This window comes from Haematobia irritans, chromosome 5 (assembly GCF_050003625.1).
Source record: "Haematobia irritans isolate KBUSLIRL chromosome 5, ASM5000362v1, whole genome shotgun sequence".
Classification (NCBI taxonomy): Eukaryota; Metazoa; Arthropoda; class Insecta; order Diptera; family Muscidae; genus Haematobia; species Haematobia irritans.
The window spans coordinates 96,429,482-96,437,013 of record NC_134401.1 but is presented as its reverse complement, the minus strand read 5'-3'; the positions used below and the strand labels follow the sequence as shown (position 1 = coordinate 96,437,013).

The 7,532-nt window shown below is 33.2% G+C and overlaps 2 long non-coding RNA genes across 2 annotated transcripts; one reads left to right on the top strand and one right to left on the bottom strand.

Annotated features, from left to right (window-relative positions):
* Nucleotides 1–4,079: 4,079 nt before the first annotated feature.
* On the top strand, nt 4,080–6,908 carry LOC142239414 (uncharacterized). The gene is made up of 2 exons (XR_012723022.1): nt 4,080–6,481; nt 6,537–6,908. It is a non-coding gene; the product is annotated as an uncharacterized LOC142239414 (long non-coding RNA).
* LOC142239415 (uncharacterized) lies at nt 6,496–7,331 on the bottom strand. Its single transcript, XR_012723023.1, has 2 exons — nt 6,930–7,331; nt 6,496–6,870 (listed from the first exon to the last, which is right to left on the bottom strand). It is a non-coding gene; the product is annotated as an uncharacterized LOC142239415 (long non-coding RNA).
* Between the last annotated feature and the right edge of the window lie 201 nt (nt 7,332–7,532).

Here is a 7,532-nt window from a genome sequence, read left to right as displayed (position 1 = left end):
ATTTTCGTACTCTTGTCTTAATCCTTTGGTACGTCATCGTTTTAAGTAACTTCTTAAAAATATCAAGGCATCAACATTTTTATCAGACAAACGCGATCTTGTCATATTGTCGACGGGCCATTTATCATTGCTTTTTTATTTTATGTGACAAAAATTCCATTTCACATGAACTAATTGTTCAAAGGAGGACCTTATCGTTTACTTCGATTTTTGATGAAATTGTGCTTTTTATAGTATACGTCATGTGTAATAAATTCTTACTCAATGTGTACCATAAATGTTTATTAACTAAATTTGTCGGGTATGAAATCTAAGGGCCGTTTGCACTAAATGGAGACTCTAATTTATTAATAAATAATGCTAAAAAGTCACAAATTTTATACGTTGGAATTAGTTCTTCGGGATCCGGAAGCATCCCGGGATTCAAAATAAAAAATTCGGTATTAATCCCGTGTGACAGCCCTAGTTGAAACTGATGTTGCTTAATACAAAATGTTGCAATCCATAATAGTTTTAATTTCAATGGAGCTGACATATGTATGGGAACTCAATTCAATTTTCCTGCCAAAAATAATACCGAGCAGGTGAAAAATGTTGTGGAAAATATGTAACCGTAAAGGTCCTAATCACCCTTATTCCTGAATTCGCCGTCTCTTTTCGTCTGTCGCCACTAATTGATATTATTCTATTGGTTATTATTGACTCGTATCGGTATTACTGTAAGTTTTTTTTGTCGTCATTTGTCGAATTTGTCAGTAACGAGTTGAGTGACCAATTTTAAGGAATTTTTATACCCTTCACCACTACTGTGGTACAGGGTATAAGTTTGTGCATTTGTATGTAACGCCAAGAAGGAGTAATCATAGACCAACCTTTTAGTATACGGATCGGCTTAGAATTAAATTCTGAGTCGATTTAGCGATGTCCGTCTGTCTGTCTGTTGATGTATTTTTGTGTGCAAAGTACAGCTCGCAGTTTTAGTCCGATTGTCCTAAAATTTGGTATAGGGTCCTGTTTCGGCTCAAAGACGATCCCTATTGATTTTGGAAAAAATCGGTTCAGATTTAGATATAGCTGCCATATATATTTTTCACCGATCTGGTCATAATTGGCGTGTATATCAACCGATCTTCCTCAAATTCCGTACATCCGAATATTTTACGAGTCTCGAAAAACTTGCAAAATATCAGCCAAATCGGTTCAGATTTAGATACAGCTCCCATATATAGCTTTCGCCCGATTTACACTCATTTGCCCACAGAGGCCAATTTTTTGCTCCGATTTAGTTGAAATTTTGCACAGGAAGTAGAATTAGCATTGTAGCTATGTGTGCCAAATTTGGTTGAAATCGGTTCAGATTTAGATATAGCTCCCATATATAGCTTTCGCCCGATTTACACTCATAGGACCACAGAGGCCAATTTTTTACTCCGATTTAGTTGAAATTTTGCACAGGGAGTAGAATTAGCATTGTAGCTATGCGTGCCAAATTTGGTTGAAATCGGTTCAGATTTAGATATATCTCCCATATATAGCTTTCGCCCGATTTACACTCATATGACCACAGAGGCCAATTTTTAGCTCCGATTTAGTTGAAATTTTGCACAGGGAATAGAATTAGCATTGTTGCTAAGCGTGCCAAATTTGGTTGAAATCGGTTCAGATTTAGATATAGCTCCCATATATAGCTTTCGCCCGATTTACACTCATATGACCACAGAGGCCAATTTTTAACTCCGATTTAGTTGAAATTTTGCACGGGGAGTAGAATTAGCATTGTTGCTATGCGTGCCAAATTTGGTTGAAATCGGTTCAAATTTAGATATAGCTCCATATATATGTTTTTCTGATTTCGAAAAAAATGGTCAAAATACCAACATTTTCCTTGTAAAATCGCCACTGCTTAGTCGAAAAGTTGTAAATCGAGCGATAAATCATAAATAAACTTTTTCGAAGTTTCCTTAAAATTGCTTTAGATTTAAACATTTCCCATATTTTTTTACTAACATTGTGTTCCACCCTGGTGCATTAGCCGACTTAAATTTGGAGTCTATAGATTTTGTAGAAGTCTATCAAATTCTTCCAGATCGAGTGATATTTAAATGTATGTATTTGGGACAAATCTTTATATATAGCCCCCAACACATTTACGGATGTCATATGGTATCGAAAATTTAGATCTACAAAGTGGTGCAGTGTATAATATAGTCGGCACCGCCCGACTTTAGACTTTCCTTACTTGTTTTAGACTCTGAAAATTAAAAAAAAAATGAAAACTTGAAAAAGAATGATTCAAGAACTAGAACCAATTTTACAGAGGAGTTTTGGAGGAGCCAAACAATTTTAAACAGTCGGAAACAAATAGTTTGAAACTCAAAGCATTTAGGCTTTCGAGGAAAAGTTTAGCATATGGTAAGAAGAACTATAACGATTTAAAAAATATACATGTTCAAGTATTTATTCCAACTTCCTGGAAGGAGTTCAAATGACGAATGCTCAATAATTTAAAAAAAAAATGGTTAGAGAAAAAGTCATAGATTTTAATTTGATATGAAATACACATATCCACTTATTGGGTACACTGTATTGTTTCAAAATAGACGCATAGAAAAGATACTCTAACACCCTAGGGATCTATAAATCAAAAATCGATTAATCGATTATTCGAATTTTAGCATGAAAATCTATAAAAAATGTCGAAATCGATTATTAACCTAAAAATAATCGCAAAACCGACTTTAGATTTTCAACTAATTTTTAATTTTGCCTATCAAAAATCGATTATAGATTTGAACTATTTTTTTAATTTTGACTATCAAAAATCGATTTTAATGTTTTAGTCATTGGTTTCAATTAAATTGAAATGTACCTACACGCTCACAAAAAATCGCTTCTGTAACATATACTCCCAAACATATTTTGCTTCAAGCATATATATTTTTGGGTATTGCCCAAACATTTATATGTTTGATCTCTTCCAATATATAATATGTTTGAAAGCATATTGGTCTAAACAATATATGTTTGGGTAGTCTAAGTTCCAAACATTTTGTATTTTTGCATCCAAATTCAATAATGTTGTCTTCCAAAAAACAATATGTTATTATGTGAACATATAATATATTTGGAAGCATTTTGCACCCAAAAATATTATATGCTTAAAAAAAATTCTCCCAAACAATATTGTGCTCAAAATTTTATTTATTTATTTATATATTTACAATCATAATGAATTATGAAAATAAACAGGTAATATAGGTGCTAACAACATAGGTTTTCGACCTGAATGCTCAACATTTTGTTTCTGCCCAATTGTATATTCCCCCACATCTTTCTCACTTCCACGAGATTTTTTAGTTCTTAGCACCTTTTTCTGTAATACAAACATTGTAGAAGAAATTATTCAATTGTATGATTTTTTTATTTTAATTTTACCTTTTGCCGGACGGGGATTCGAACAGCGGACCACACAGTTTGTAAGGATCAAAGAAGTAGCTGATCAATTGCCCAAGGAAAAATAAAATGCTAATTTTGTAATGACAAGCAAAAACCACCAACTTAATTCAATCTCGCTCCCTGTTAAATAGCGCTCCAAGCTACTAAACACATATATGTTTATAGGCTATTTCTAAATTAATATATGTTTGCATCCAAGCATATTATATTTACAAACATTTTATGTCCCAAACATAATATGTTCTAACATATTAACATATACAGTATGTCAAGAAAGTCTTTTGACATTGCCAAATATTTCAAATTCTAGAAATAATTGAAATATTAAATATTTTATTAAATTTTTAATTCTGTGTACGTATGTATACTTTGCAAAATACATAATAAAATATTTTTTTTAAAATTTCATTATATCTAATTTTGGAACAAAACATAATTTTTATCCCATTGTCAAAACACTTTCTTGACAAACTGTATGTTCCAAACATGTTATGCTAGTTTATGAACATTATATGCTTGCACTCAAAAATATTGTGTTTAAAAATTTGTGTTCCAAACATATAATGTTTATAACCAAACACATGAAAAACAGTCTTTTTCATCCGTGTAGATGTAAGGATATGACCACATATATCTTAATTTTTATTTATAGAATTACATATATTACCAAGAAGAATACAAGTTCTGATTTGAGTAACCTTCTGTAGCTAATGTAGTAGTCTGACAGACACCGCAAACAAATTTTCGTGCGTATCTTCCTAAAGTACGAAGCATCGATCTCTCCGCTCCGCTCATAAATATGTCTTTTATTTAAAATTTGTTAGTTTAATAACCATAAGTCTTTATGGAAAATATGGCCTAAAACTTTTTGATCAGAAATGTTAACGTAGTATAGCAGTTTAGAAATGAGGTATGAGGACGGACGCCTCGTCAGTTAAATTTATTGTTAAAATTATACCACCTCAGCTACAGAGGGTTAAATAAAATATCAAATTGGTGGAAATGAATCCTTTGTGTTTTCAATTTCCTTGAACATTTTAAAAATATATTAATATATTAAAAAAACTAACATATTTAGCTGGAAAACTAATTTTTTGGCATTTCTTAACAAATATTGCTGACAACAATCACAAAAAGACAAATAGATTTCATAACATCGAATATTTAGTAGAATAAATTTTTTTCTATGAAATTCGATTTATGAAAAATCGAAATTAGAATTTTGATTGGTAAAAATAATCGAAAATCGATTTTTGATTAAAAGTCAATAATCGAAAAATCGATTATTGGGTTGTACTATAGATCCCTATAACAACCATTTAATTTATTAACTTGGCGTGGTACAACTTAAAAAAATGTTGGCAAGGATTGATCCTTTCTAAGGTTTTGAAAAAAAGTCAACCAATATTATTTTACTTACAACCAACGCAATCGCATGGCTTAGTTCCGTGTGATTTCTGGCTGATCAGGGGGCTAATAACGGCATTCGACATCGAGAACTTTTGATCGAAATCTAAATTTTTCCGATCACGGGAGTCGATATCGAGTTTTTTTATCAACACTTTTTTCGATTGGTAACCGATCCTTGAAAATTGGCTTATAGGTGGCCGGCCTTTGGCCGGAGTTTGAGACTTTTTCCTATGGACAGGGTCCAAAGTGGGCTAACGCGAACCTAAAGGGGAAAGGTAGCCGTGGTTTGAGACTTTCTCCTATGGACAGAGTCCAAAGTGAGCTAACGCGAACCCAAAGTGGACAGGGACCAAATCACAGCATTCGTCATCGAGTTCTGTTTCGTATCGAGAGACATTTCGATCGCTGTAAAATTTTGGATCACCGCTTTCGATCGTAATTTATTTTGTCTACTACTTTTTTTTTACATTGCTGTAAACATATAGTAATAAGAAATTGGAAGCAAAAGATGATTTCAAAATAACTTTTTGTGATCAAAATATGTATATGTGTAAAAATTATTATGAATCCATGTGTTTTTGTTTTCCTCGTCTTCGGATTCAGAGGATGAGTACAAAGTGGCATTAATAAGGAAAAATATTCGAGACAAAATCAGTCGTTTAGCATTGCCTGTGATTCTATTTTGAGTGAGTTCTTTTAACTAATTGTGTTTTTAACATCCATAGATTTAAAAGACGATTTCGTCTGTCAAAAGAAGCTTTTAAATATGTTCTCGAAAAAACTAGATTTTTTTGAAGCGGCTACTGAGCATTCCTTTCTTTGTTTCGTTTGCAAGTAATATTATATTTTCTTAAATGTATTTTGCCAAAATATATAAATAATACTTCCATTTTCACCAACTACTTGTTTCTTTTTGTTTACCTTTTTTCTGCTCAAAAATCATTACATGATTCGTTTTCGATAGCATGCCACCTATCGTGTCCTACTTCGAGTAGAAACAATTCGATAACGACTGCGGTGATCCGCGTAAACTACATTACGATGACGAAGTACTCGATTTCGACTGCGGTGATTTGGCCCCAGGTTGACGGCCTTCGTCCGGGGTTTGAGACTTTCTCCTATGTACAGAGTCCAAAATGGGCTAACGCGAACCCAGGACCTCTCCGGGTATATGTTATTCTAAATATATTACATTTAGGGTGATTATGTGCGATGGATACTAAATCCAATATACAGTAATACCTCGATTTACGTCGTGATTGGTTCCGGAATTTGACGACCTAAACCGAATTAAAAATTGCTGTTGGGTCAGAAAGTACACTGTGTCCGAGAATCAAAACAATAATGCTTTAATGATTGAAAAGCTACATACAAATAGAAATAAATCAAATGCTAAACGTGTACAGGGGGGTTACTCTGTATTGCGATGCGTAAGAAAAATTGTCGCGAATCGAGTAATTGGTACTCAGTAATTCGTTTTCGTATCTACCTTGCGCATCTAGTTTTCGCAAATCTGGCATCACCGCACTCTATAATGCGAAAGCGTATGTCAAACTCGTTCGTTGATCGCAAAAATCGTGCGCAAACAAAATAGCAATCGCAAAGTAACAAATATGTAAGTAAGCACAATTAAATTTTTATATTTGTATCTAAATTGTTTATTGTTTTAGGGAAAAACCAAAAAAGTTACAGACACAGCAACGTCAGTTCCAAACTTTGGTAGACTTTATGGTCTCTTCCGCAGTTACCTCAAATTGTATGTGCTTGGGACAAAGTATTCGTTCAATCACATCGCAAACTTCTTTTAAGCAGCGCGACATAGATTGCTCTGATAGTCCTAAAAGATGGTCTTGGCCGATTTGTAGATAACCACCTTGTCCAAGCAATTTCAAAGCAGCGGCCACTTTTATTGGAGTTGGAATGGCTGTGGATTTATTTGGAACGACGAGGTCGTCTTTAATAGCGTTTAATACATACATAAACGGATCTTTATTAAGACGAAAACTATAAAAATGAAATATTCGAAAACGTTTGTCACATAATTTGAGTTTCCATTTTCTTACCCGTGGTCACTTAGGGAGAGTATATTTGACCGATCTCGCAAAATTCTTCTTGTAATTCGTTCATGTTAATTTTCTTCAAACCATAACGCTATCGAATCCATAATTATTACTTTTTTGTTATAAACGATTAGCAAGTTTTAAAAGAACACGCACCGAACGGAAGATTGTTTAAAATGTTTTTATTTACAATTTTTTGACATTTCTTTTTATCATTTTCGTTATTATTTACATTGTGCAGCCAGCGTTGTCATATTTTCGCTTTATTTTGCTAAAGCGTTACCATATTTTCAGTTTACTTTGCGAAAGCGTTTGCGCAAGTGATACAGAGTACCGAATTGTACTCTTAACGCATTTAACTATCGCATCGCATTTGCTTTCGTATCGCAATACAGAGTAACCCCCCAGAGTTAAAAATTGGGATTCCCCTACTTTTACTTACAAATTGTAAACAACTGAGGCGGCGTAAATCGAATGGCGAAACGAAGTTGGATGGAACAAAAAAAAATCGAATGGCGACGTAAATCAAAGTTGGATGGAACAAAAAATTTGACGACGTAAATCGAAACAACGTAAATCGAGGGATTGCTGTACATGATAATGAAA